This window comes from Amblyomma maculatum, chromosome 1 (genome assembly GCF_055883805.1).
Source record: "Amblyomma maculatum isolate TAMU_Amacu chromosome 1, ASM5588380v1, whole genome shotgun sequence".
Classification (NCBI taxonomy): Eukaryota; Metazoa; Arthropoda; class Arachnida; order Ixodida; family Ixodidae; genus Amblyomma; species Amblyomma maculatum.
Genome location: NC_139344.1, coordinates 127,970,877 through 127,984,536, shown reverse-complemented (window position 1 = coordinate 127,984,536; position 13,660 = coordinate 127,970,877). Strand labels below are relative to the sequence as shown.

At 45.3% G+C, this 13,660-nt stretch overlaps 1 long non-coding RNA gene across 1 annotated transcript; it reads left to right on the top strand.

The window, feature by feature from the left end:
- The first annotated feature begins 3,835 nt into the window (after positions 1–3,835).
- Positions 3,836–5,704, top strand: LOC146203893 (uncharacterized). Its single transcript, XR_014702521.1, has 4 exons — positions 3,836–3,946; positions 4,096–4,245; positions 4,386–4,519; positions 5,640–5,704. It is a non-coding gene; the product is annotated as an uncharacterized LOC146203893 (long non-coding RNA).
- Positions 5,705–13,660: the final 7,956 nt, after the last annotated feature.

The window sequence follows — 13,660 nt, the reverse complement described above, 5'->3', positions numbered from 1 at the left end:
ATTAAAGCGAATTATCTGTCGTACGTACTAAGCCGAGAGATCGCTTGTAGAATAGCCCTGCATATGGAAGGAATGCTGCATAGGTCCAGAAACTTAAGACTTCTGCTTGAAAAGTACCGGGATAAGAGAGTAGAAACGATCATGACGTCATAGGCGTGAACTTCAACCATTACATAGCAGGGAACCAAAGAAATCTTATTGATAAACATGGAAATAGCAAAACACACTGGGACAATAAATAATGTTTCAGTAAAACAGCAAACAGTACCGAACATATAAAGTAGCGGCAAGAAATATATAATGCAGTGAGTTTCTGGTCACACGTTGTATATCAATAATGCGCAGCTGCAACAGGACTCCCTCGGGAGCTCTGACCCCCTAACAAATTTCCAGACAGTCGATTGCTCGATCCTTTGTGCTCACACATATACGCGTGAGCCGCAGGCTTGCGTCTTTCAAGACAAGAACCCAGTTCAAATCACTTCGATGTACAAGTGACCTTCCTGAGGTGGATGTGCCGCGTCAACAACCTCCGGATAAAGCTTTGCTCTCCAAGAACTAACAGCTGGCTATATCTAGGTGAGACGCACTAGCATGGGGAACAGTAGACAACGGGGTCACCGAAAGAATACGATCGACCGCGTTCCTATTCTGCCAAATGATCAATCCCACGGACTTCACTACACGTTGTTCGAACGCTTCGCGACGAACGCTTCCACTGTGCGACGAAAAAGCTCACGGCGCTAGGCAGCGGAATGTCCAAGCTGCGACGCAGTCCTTAAGGACACGTGTGTGAGACTCGACCTGACCAAAGTTGATATTGTGCGGATCAATAAGCCAGCTGTAAAGCCTGTCTTAATTTGGTGGGGATCGAATACGCCACACTCAGTGCGCCACCGAAAGTCTCTTATAGAGCATGCGGGAGATTGGGTGCAACAGGCGTCTCCCACTTCGCATACGTTTGGCACATATGTATAGGGGCGCAGAATAGCAGAGCGCTTCGCAAATATTAGATACTGCTATGGCTATCCATGCTGCGTCTACAAACATCTCCTCTAACTATGCGAACACGTGCGCCTGCTTCCCCTGACCATGCACTACAAGCATTTGCCTTCTACTTCCAAGCCAGTATAAAAGTTAAGGCCGCCCAACTTAACCTATGTGATCCACTAACTCGGATACCCAATAGCGCACAACAAAGGGCATAATGAAGACAAGGCGGAACCCAGATAGGCGCCACCACCTAGCTATAGTGAAAATATAATCAAAGTAGATTGACTTTGCAAGAGGAATCCAAAAGAAAACACGTGCTAAGCCATGCAGGGTCGTATCATTGGGAGGCTGGATCAATAAACAATCAAGGAACACAGATGTGGGAAAGTTGGCACCTGTGTGCACTAGGCTTTATCAGAAGTTTCGCGCATACGTTAATTAGCTATAACTTTAGGATGAACAAGATGTCCGAGATTATTGAGTTAATAGTCTATCCCGACATCGGCACGAAGCCGTGTGTGACGCATGCACGTACGCACGCACGTCTGCAGTCGAGTAAATTGTTCCACGACCTTACACAGTGGTACGATGGAATAGTTAATAATATTTGAAAGAAGGAAATAAAAATTAGGGGGACGCTCAAGCTTCCCCTTAACATTCGACGGGATACAACGCCTTCTCATTCTTCTCTCTATCTCTCTATTTCGGAGGGCAACCGCAGTTAATTGTAAATTGGTTATAGGAAAGTAAAGGCGCAGCATCTGTCACAGATCCCGGTGGGAACCTGGACCGCATCTCCATATTTACTACCACATTCCGAATATTTCAGACAAAACCCGACGATACTCAAGCGAAAACCGGGTTAGCGAGGTGGCTTTTGGACCAAATGAGCTGTAACGCTTCGCATATATACATATATGCTGCACTCTCGATAGACGAAACTCGAGTATATTGCCGACATGAGGATAAATGGAACAGCTTGGGACAAATATTTGCCCGCCTCAGTTAAAACACGTTGATTAGGAAAGCTTTATTCCTTATATATCAATATGCCGAGGCCGACTGTCTTTATCCAGAACACAAATGTGGTCCTGATAGTTTTCAAATAAAAATGAAAGGCACGCAAAAAGCCGATCGCCCGGACGATTCGCCGGTCGAACGTATACTTCCTGCGAACACAAGCATTGTGCAAGAAGTAACCTTTGGTTCTTTTGAGAAAATTCAAAGGGATTGCGTTTTGAGAATCCCGCGCAACATGACGAGGATCGATCGGCTCCTGCACCAGTGGCGGTCTACATTGTTAAATTCTTCAACGTCAGCCTCACACGCAGAAATATGGTATGAAATGCCAGAATATATATAAAGTTCCTCGAATCCCCTTTTCCCCAGCCGCGTATTCACTGCTGCTATAATATATCATTAAATAACATTGTGCATATCAAAGTAAAGTCTCCTGCAATACAGCAGGTTTCCCCTCTAAATTCCATGAGGCAGTCGGCTTAGCAGGATAAGAGTGGAAAATTTGTATCATTGAAACAGCTATTTTTATGCAACATTGAGTTATACCGCGTGCATGATATATATTGACACTATATCATTTGAGCCTGCTGATAGAATTATACAGCCCGAGGGGCTCTAAATAACCCACGTACTGCTTTGGGAAGTATAAATCCGCATGGACTATGTAATCTCAGCAAAAGCACTCATAATATACAGTGTTCTGCAACTTAACCGTCTTGGAAAAGTTTCCAAGACGGTTCCGATAAAGTTGCTGAACACTATATACGTAGCCAGGTCTTGCTATTTTGGCTAAATGAAGCTGCAGGTGTTCTACTGCCCCACACTTGGTTTATGTGGAAGATATTCGGTTAAAAGAACATTACATACATTCACTCCAAGCCATATTTTTTTCATGTAAAGAACTACAGCCGCTGGTATCAAGACGGGGGCTCTACAGAAGCCGTAGAAAAAGGAAAAGAAAAGAAAAGAAACTACCTCGACGCTTCTTGAACGACGAGGGAGGGGGGGAGGGAGGGGGCGTGAAAAAGAAAGAAAACTGCTTCTCGCTGCGCGGGACCCGCTCCCCCCTATCGGTCCATCTCTTCTCCCTGCGGCAAAGCGGAAAGAACCACGGGGAGGCGAAAGGCATCGAGGCACCCTACCGCGGGGGGCGACAGGAATGCCGAAGCAGAGAGAAATAGCGGCGAAAAAAAAAAAAAAAAGAATTGCATGCACCGCACACAGAGAGATTCTCCCTGCTTTTGCAGCTTCCCCCCCCCCCCCTCCTCCCTTCTTGAGGTCACGTGGCCAAAAGGCGAGAAAACACATCCCGCGCGAGCTAAGATGCGCGGCGCCACTCAGTCGACGGCCAGCCTCCGTGAGTCCGTGTGGGCGCGCGGGATGCCTACTGCCTAATTTTATCGTCCGCTTTTATTTCGCTCAAATTCAATCTGTCTCAACCTCCTGCAGCAGTCAGCGTTTGAAAAGAACAGCCCATATATGCAGCTGATGATTGCAGCCGCTCTGTACAGGTTCTTCGTGCTGAAGTTCACCAAAACATGCGTAAGTACATGATCTTTCGGTCTTGATCAGAGGAGCTTTTTGCTAGATTCGATATTATACTGAACATAATAATGTATTGTTTTGGAGCATATGTTCGTCTTGTTATATACTCCTTGCATCTTTATATATATATATATATATATATATATATATATATATATATATATATATATATATATATATATATATATATATATATATATATATATATATATATATAATTGGTGTGGGCGCTGATCGCGCAGGAAGACTTGCTGAGCCGTTTGGAAACAAGGCTGCGGCTGGCTGCGGTGGCAGAATTGGCTCATTTTGCTGCGTCTGGGTCCTTGGGTATCTCCTGTCCCAAAATGCTCGCCTTTTAATATGGAGGGACACTCACTATACCGATCAGGTAAGTCCAATTAGCACATATTTTGTTCGATACGACAATATACTGCAACTGTTTCTGGAGCGCGTATATATATGCGCATCTTATTACTACGTACATTTTTTTTTTTTTATATATAATCGATGTGTGCGCATTTCGCTCTGATTGCGCAGGAAGACGTGCTGAGCCGACTTGGAAACGATGCTGCGGCGGTGGAATTAGCTCTTTTCGCTGCAGTCCGAGGTCCGATCTCCTCTGCCCCAAAACGCCCGTCTTTCACTTCTTCATATCGAAGTGCATGCACTGACGTGTATACCGACCAGGTAAGTCAAATTATCGCTGATTTTCTTCTATACGATAATTTACTGCAACTAATTATGTATTGTTTTGAGACTTATGCGCATCTTGTTACTGTAAATGCATATTTTGTAATTGGTGTGCGCGCCTTGCGCTGATCGTGCAGGGAGGCGATATCAGCTGATCTGGAAACTGGCTTCGACAGTGGAAGCTCGTTTCGCCGAAGCCCGAAGTCCTTGGTCTCCTCTACACTAAAACGCTGGTCTTTCGCTTCTTCATGGCGGTGCACTTGCCGGACAGGTATTAGCGCTGATTTTGTTCGGAAAATTCGATTATCCGACTCACATCGATGGGACGCATGCAACCCAGTTAAATGTCAAATGCTATCACTGATATAAATATTGCAGCACCCCTCGCCATAGGAGCGATCAGAAGCTGTACAAGCATCATCGCTACTGCCAAGCAAGCTCGTGCCAGGACTGAGTACAAGATTTATGCCGTGTTTATTATTATTTATTTTTTTTTTGCTGCTGTAATGATGGATATAAGTGAAAATTGATGATTGAGTGATGCGGTATGCTGGCAAGGTAAGTGAGCCAGTGCTTTCATTTTGTGGATTTTGGAATTATATATGTGATGCACACAGATCTGAGCCGTTTCACATTGATTTTGCTCTGTGCGCTTGCTTTCTGGGCAAGCAGTTGTATTTTCATCGTGCGGATTATTTCCTGGTGCTTACATGCTCATGAGGTGTTCAGCTAACTTGTTTCAAGCTTTAAAAATTTAGAACGGGTTCTATAAGCTTCTAAGAGTTGGGCTGTCTAAATAGCCGTCTTGGCTGATGAGACAATTTTTAAAATAATGCTCGGTTGTTAAATAACGAAAATAAATCAGATGACTTATCGTTAAATATCCGGTCGCTTTTGCTGTAAAAGTTCCATCTAGTTTGAGAAAATTAAGCTGTATTCTACGGAATAAACTTATTGTAAGTTTCATGTAAATATCGCGGAAACTGTTTGTTCAGCCGCGTTGGAATCCCTCATACGCGCTCTATGACAAGCGCGGACACTTGGTTTTGCTAGAATTATTAAATTGCAGCATTAGCATGCAAGAACGCGCTTCGGGAGGATAAGGTTTGAGTGCGCTACGGTTGCAAATTGCAACATCATGACTCCAGCAAAACAAAGTGATCGCGCCTTTCTCGCGGATTCACGGATCCTGATTACCTATTGCGGCTTTGCGCTAATGCGTTTTCAGTAGGGTCGCATGAAGTCAAGCGCATAAAATATATTGATGTGATAGTGCAGTTGGTGGCAGTGAGCAGACATTATTTTTTCTACCTTTTCACCCTATATTTGCCTGCAATGTAAAAGTCTAGGCGAAAAGGAAATATTTAATTAAAACACTTTTCTTCATACAGCTGACCAAGATGGAACCTGCCGCAGATCCGACCAGTCGCAGACATCAAGTGATCGACAGGCTGCCAATAGAAGGAGACCAAGCCTCAAGCCCATCTTCCATATGTGGCACACGCGCAGTCATATATATATCCACGCTTATAAAAAAGCAAATCGCGAGCTTTTTCTGAACGCTGTTGACAAATAAATTTTTCACCAAATACTGCAGCTTTTGTTTCTTCATGGCATCAGAAAAGCTACTGCTTTTCTTGACGCATTTGTATGTGCTACCCCGTTATATATCCATGGGCCACGATATATAAAATGCATGGCATGATACCTGCACGAGGGGCGATGCCGGCCACTAACCGGCGTCGGGAAGCAACCGGCCGACGTACGGTCTTTCGTCAGCAAAATGCTAGGGCAGACGAGCGGCCGACCATTCAGTAACGCTGGCAGACGGCAGGCCCACGTGCGGCAGGTGGTCGATTACGTCGGGCCAAAAGGTCGGGCCGTAGTCGATTGCCGAAAATCGGCCGACGTTAGGTCAGTGTCAATCCCCGACGCCGGCCCTCATTCGGGTGCCGAAGGTCGGCCGGCCACTTTTTGGTCGGCGAGAAAGGTCGGCCCTACCTTTTGCCACACACTTTTTTTTTGCTTGGGGATCCACCACCGCTGTATTCTTCAACTGGCTCCACTGATGCTTCAGGATCAGTGCGCTTTTTTTCTTTCTCTGCAGGTCGCCCTGCTGACTGTTTTTGCTTGTACAAGTGATCCTTTCTCTTGAGAGGCAGGGGTTTCAACAAGTATTTTGGAGTATCAGGAAACAGCATTGGGATGGCATCCTTCGTGAGTTGCGTAACATCCCGGGGAATCTCAATTACCTTTACCTGTCTTAAAACTTCGCTCAATAAAGCAGGGTTTGAGGTGTCGCTCACAAACGTCGACACTATAGCTTGTTCGTGTTAAAGTAATGTGAGGGCAACCCCGATCCGGATCCTCCGATATTTATATATACCGATATTTATATCAACGTCCAGGATTTCCTGTCTGCAACTCACAAATAATGAGGAAGATATTCACCACTTGTGGGTTTGCCCGCCACTGAAGCCGACAATATCGGCACCTGACGGTAGTGGGCCTTTCGCCGAGCAACCCATCTTCGTACATTTCTTGCACGCAAGGGCCTTATCATCGTTCTCTTGAATTTTATTAGAACTCAGCCAGCCTATTTTCTTTCATTTATTACGCCTTTTAATTTTCGTTTTACATATTCCTTTATGCATCTAGCTGAGACAATAAACAATGTTATTGCCTTTGCCGCCACGCTTGTTGCGCTCCCACTCTTGCCTCTTCCCTGCGTCTTTCGGTGTCCTGAAGAGAGAACATTTCACCTTGCACGAGCGCTACCCGGTCTTGCACCCCGTTTTCTGGACATGACGCGATCACATATCCATAAATAAGGCACACTTACACACATGCTAGCTAATTTGCGCGCATTCCGGCTCGCAAGCGAAAAAAGGTGCACGTGGTGCACGAGCCTTGCCACGGCACCAACGGATCAGCGCGGCGCAGATCCGCAGTACGGCACAACCGCCACAGCACCACGTACACAACGCGACCATGCTCCGAATGCGTACAGCGCCCCCTGCGCTTTCATCCGGGAAGCGGCCAACTGGTTCCATAGGAAACCCCGCTCGGACGACAGACTAGCAAATACTTCTAGGGACTCTAGCGGCGGCGCTGTACGCATTCGGAGCATGGTCGCGTTGTGTACGTGGTGCTGTGGCGGTTGTGCCGTACTGCGGATCTGCGCCGCGCTGATCCGTTGGTGCCGTGGTAAAGCTCGTGCACCACGTGCACCTTTTTTCGCTTGCGAGCCGGAATGCGCGCAAATTAGCTAGCATGTGTGTAAGTGTGCCTTATTTATGGATATGTGATCGCGTCATGTCCAGAAAACGGGGTGCAAGACCGGGTAGCGCTCGTGCAAGGTGAAATGTTCTCTCTTCAGGACACCGAAAGACGCAGGGAAGAGGAAAGAGTGCGAGCGCAACAAGCGTGGCGGCAAAGGCAATAACATTGTTTATTGTCTCAGCTAGGGCATAAAGGAATATGTAAAACAAAAATTAAAAGGCGTAATAAATGAAAGAAAATAGGCTGGCTGAGTTCTAATAAAATTCAAGAGAACAATGATAAGGCCCTTGCGTGCAAGCAATGTACGGAGATGGGTTGCTCGGTGAAAGGCCCACTTCCGTCAGGTGCCGATATTGTCGGCTTCACTGGCGGAACCCACAAGTGGTGAATATCTTCCTCATTATTTTGTAAGTTGCAAAGAGGAAATCCTGGACGTTGATATAAATATCGGTATATATAAATATCGGATGATCCGGATCGGGGTTGCTCTCACATTACTGTAACGCGGATAAGCTAGTGTCGACGTTTGTGAGCGACACTTCAAACCCTGCTTTACTGAGCGAAGTTTTAAGACAGGTAAAGGTAATTGAGATTCCACGGGATGTTACGCAACTCACGAAGGATGCCATCTCAACGCTGTTTCCTGACACTCCAAAATACTTGCTGAAACCCCTGCCTCTCAAGAGAAAGGAGCGCAACTTGTACGAGCAAAAAACAGTCAGCAGGGAGACCTGCAGAGAAAGAAAAAAAGTGCACTGATCCTAAAGCATCAGTGGAGCCAGTTGAAGATACAGCGGTGGTGGATCGTGTGACGTGAGCCTGCTCCAGGAATGCAGAAAGCTGCATGCCACCGCCACTGGGGACAAATGTCGATCTTTCTGATGTTGAACAATGAACATTCGCATAGCGCCACTCAAGCGAGGACGAATCTCCGGAGGCAATTGCCATCAGCGAGTTCTGTTCCATCGCAGTGGAGAAGCTGCCATGAATGCTGCTGTGTGCATTCGAGGGAACAAAGTCAAGGAGATAGCTGTAAAGTCGACAGAAGAGGTAATTAATCTTATTCAGGACATTGCGAAACTCAGCTTGTGTCCTGGCAGCGGATTGAAGCCTATTACCAAGACCTTTCCCACCTACAATGGGCGTTACTTAATTTGCGACGAACTGTACCATTATTTCTGATGCAACATGCATATATAGCCTGCAAATACTTGCGAATGTTAACTCAGAACACCCTGTCAAGAAGAAGAAAAAATTAAGAAACAGACTTCTATGTCTCGAGCAGTTTGTCGTACGAAGGACGAGAAAGCTGGTAAAAGCTCTCGGTGAAATGAAAAATGAAAATGAACACCTTCAAGGACAGAGTTTGAAAGAAGTGTTAGTGCCCTTCCTCTCAACTAACAGCTGTTAAAATATGTTTTAGAGGTTGCAAAACGGAAGTCAACAAAAGTGGCATATTCTGATGAGTGCACTACTAGGCTTCCTAAGTACCAAAGAATGCCTATCAGCAGTTTGCCTGAAGCGCGGTGCGATTTGAAGGGCTCGGGTTCCCATCTTGCGTGCTTTAATTGTGCATGCATCCGAAAGTTTCTAGTTCTACATACGTGTTATAACTTAGCTAAACGTCCGAAGAAGTTAAGATGAAACTATAGCGTGAATGAAAACGCTGGCGACAGCGCTCTGTTGCTCGCACACATGGTCCAATTGGAGCCTAGACTGTGCGTCTAGTATAGTTCTCCATGCAAGCGCAATTGTTTGCACAAAATCCTCAGAAGTCTTCATTACAATACGGCACGGCGGTAGCTTCAGCAGGATAATAGGGTATAAAAAGCAGCTTCGTTTCTGCATCGGCTCAGGGGCATGCGCGCAAAACTTCGCTCACGAAAAAAAAAAAAAAAAAAAAACTCGCATCCATGGTTATGCCAACAACTCGGCTGCGAATTCAATATTACGACGAAACTGAAATCAAAGACTACAGAGCGGCATCGCATGTACAAGGCACCTGGCAATAAGCATATGCAGCGAATGCATTTCGAAGCGCACGGGCGCGCGCGTCGTATGCTCCGTCAGCAGTGGCGCACTCCGGTTCACCGCAGCGCCACCGCGGCGATCATTCAGCGATAGCCCCCGCCGCGGCCGGCGGACGACAGACTAGCAATATTTCTAGGGACCCTACCGCCGCATAAGATAAGAACATCTGACTTCTTTTGATCGAATCAGGCAAGTACCCCAAACAAATTTGGTATTAAAAAATACTAGCAACAAAATACCATTTCTGTCGAAAATTTTAACTGCGAGGATTCCGCGGTTTAGCTAGGAGAAGCATTCTACATCGCGCTTCTAATTGTGCAACACGCTATAGAACAAAACAGCTCCCTATTCGCGATTCCAGCAATCAATGCGGCACCTGGCGGCGAAACCATGCAACGTGCTAAAGAGGTCCAGTAGCAGACGCCCCTCGCTCGCGCTATGGAAACCCGCTAGCACAGCGCTCGTAGCACCGCGAAAAAGGAGGATAAACAACGGAAAACCGATTAATCAGAGTTCCGCAGTGCTTGTCAGCACAGTGGCACATAGTTTCATGTATTTCCTTCGTGCTCTAGTGATCGGCACAGGAGAATCGATGCATTTCCAATCTCCGCGGAACGCAAAGTGTCGTCGACAATTTATATATAGCCTCGCCAGTTTTTGTTGTACGATTTCTTTCCTGGTATCAACTGCCTTCTACAGGCACGGAACACCTACGGATAAGTACCAGTAAACAATACGTACTACGCAGCTCGACTTCTCGCGTCGCATACATAGTGGATATCAGTGCACGTATGAACAACTCTTAGTCGGATCATGGCGCTTTTTAACCTCGTTCTGCTAAGAAAGTCATCACCAAATGCACGTAAGGGAGCACTTTTCGCCGCGTCAAGAAGGCATCTCGAGATCTGCAGGCCACGCAGCGCGTACGTGACACTGTGCTCCATTTTGGACGGCGCACGTTACGAGAATTGGGCCCATTGCGCGATCGTTTGCCTATATGCGGCCGCTCCCTGTCCGCGTCGCAGCTTATCACACTTGAATAAGATCCCTGAATCTGTCGACAGGTCTTGACGATTACGCGCGGTCAACCGATCGAGCGGCGGCACCCCCCCCCCCCCCCCCCCCTTTTTTTTTTATGTATTCTCAAACAAACGGTAATTCGCCAGGGACAAAGCTCGCTTCAGGGCGCTCATTTGGTCAAGTGCCGGCATGCGTATAACACCTCGCCAATTACCAAACGAGCAGTGAATCATGCATATACTACACATCAGATCCAGAATTAGCTAGTTACTATATATTAATCAAACAATCAAGGGGTAGTTGAATCAACTCAAAACGATATTGAAATCAACAGCTTACCTGTGCTCAAAATGCAACTTAGATGAGCTCATCTTTTGAACTCAAGTTCCTGATGCATACCTCTTGCCACAATCAAGTTTCAGTTCAGTTTAGTCGTTCAGTCGTGTCTGACTCTTCGTGACCCTATGGACCATGTCACGCCACGCTTTCCGGTCTCACTATCTTCCTAGCATCACATAACTTCATCTGCAGTGCCTCGAGGATGCCATCTAACCAACGCGTTCGCTGCCTACCCCTTCTCCGGCGACCCTCAACCTTTCCCAACATCAAATCTTTCTCCAGCGACTCCTCTCTTCTCATCAGCTAGATGACCAAAGTAGCTGAGCTTTAACTTTAAAATTTGACCCTCCAATGAGCAGTCAGGGTTTATGGTCGACAATATCGACTGATTTGATCTTCTGGCAGTCCAAGGAACTCTCAAGAGTCTTCGCCAGCACCACAATTCAAACGCGTCAATTCTGCGGCGGTCAGCCTTTTTCACAGTCCAACTCTCGCATCCATACATCACAACTGGAAAGACCATAGCACGAGTTATACGGATCTTGGTTGGCAGACTAATGTCTCTGCTCTTTACTAGGCGGTCAAGGCTAACCATTGCTCTCTTTCCCAGAAGCAGGCGTCTCCTAATTTCATGGCTGCAGTCTCCTTCCGAGGTAATCTTGGAGCCCAAGAACAGAAAATCTGTTACAGCTTCCACTTCTTGTCCATTGATGCTCCAGGACTTGATAGGGCAAGACGCCATGATCTTTGTACAATCAAGAACAATCAAGTTTAGTTGTAAGATATTCCATACATGTGATATATGATGAAGTAAATGTGAAGTAAACATTGCACATTAAGAAAAGGATATCAATAAAACAAATGAATGATTTTGCAGATATATCCACACATCACCTCGTCAACTGCAGCATAAATAACCCCCATGAATAAGTGAAAGTGAATGCCGATTGGTCATACAAAACTGATGCACACAAACTTTGCTTTCTTAGACACCCGGCAATTCATTGCAAGAAACGATTTGTGGCTGCTCTAAAGGCTGTTTCATAAAACAGCTGTCAGGAGGAGCTTTATAAGCTGTATGAGCAAGCCAACACACTTATTAGTTTTTCATGTTTGATGACATACTATTAAAGGAAATGGCTTCCTCGGCAGCAGCTAGTATTTACTTTATTCCACAACGTCTTGAACGTTTTTTTGCATATGCAGTGCACAAGAGTATCGCAAGTGTGCATAAGCACTCATAAGACTGAAGGCAAGATGTATACACAGTATCAAAGAAAACCAAACAAGGGTTGAGCATGAGCAATCAGTTTACAAGCAAGCAGGATCGGTCTTCACCTGGACGAAGAGAAGTCCTCTTGTTGAAATGTTTGCTTGCGGACTGAGGCTTCCCCTCAAATCTTGTTTTTCTTTGATACTAGATGTCCAATACTTCCATATGTCACTTTTCTAATGCTCTACTTTTGCACTGCTAAATACAAGGTTAAAGGCATATCATCTGGCACAAGCAGTATTGCTGTGTGCCTCCTGCACCTGATATCAGATTGCTTGCTCGCTTTACAGCAAAGCATTTTCAACATTCATACCCAGCCGCACGTTTTGATGCATCCTGCTAAGTGGTAAATAAGCCACACAGTCTTGGCAACAAGTTAGCTCTGAAAAGTGGCACAAACTACTTTCAGTAAACTTGCACACTTGTGTTAACAACGCACTATTGCATCAATGTCTATATAGTCACGACATACTGTACATGACTGTGTCTGCGCTCGACACTATTGCATCAATGTCTATATAGTAACGACATACTGTACATGACTGTGTCTGCGCCAGACATATAGTTCTCTTGAAACGTATTGCTTTCTGCACCATTCTCACTTTTCCAGTTTATATCTTTTGAAGCTATGCAGGCAACAGCAGCAAGCGTGGCATTGTTCGAGTTGTGTGAAACTATAAATGAGCATCAGGTAAAGAAAGAACATGAGATATGGCAGCTATGTACCATAAAGCATAAGTACACATTTTATTAGTTGCTCTACCGTGCAGCTAATATGAAAGAAAAAACTACTTACCACATATAGACGTAATCAGCACAGCCTTTGACTGGAACATAGCGTTTCCACTGTCACTGAAGCCACACTTCATGCTTTCACTTTGGGTTGACACATGAGTATTATCTATCAATGTTTAATTTTTAGAACAGTGTTTTCCTGCTACAACTCCATCATTGCTGCGATCAGCTTGCAGTGAGCAGGAACTGTGTTGTTTTCTCATAAGAATGCACGCTCAGACATTATACATGAAAGATTTTTATTAAAAGCCAGGGAATGATAAACTAGTTTTCTCTATGATAGTTGCACTGTTCTTCTGTGTCCTGATCTTAGAACAACTATGACAAACACATAAAGTGGCCTTGTCCTCACTTTCAGCAAGGAGCACAGTGCCATTCAGTGTCAAAGATGTTATCTTCAACAAACACCAGAATACATATCAGTCGTGTAGTTCGACATGGAAGACCAGGAGGCATGCTTGAAGATGATGGTAGTACAGCATATATTTAGAGCATAATATATATTCAGAGTAAAACTGGAAGGACTAAAAATGAATTAGCAAAAACAACTACTTTCTGCTACTTAACTGGTTAGGGCCTAAGCACCTAAATGGTTACAACCTAACCATGTTACATGACTAAGCATGGAGTCCAAGCTCTGAATGGTGTGAACTACCCTTTCTTCAATCACTT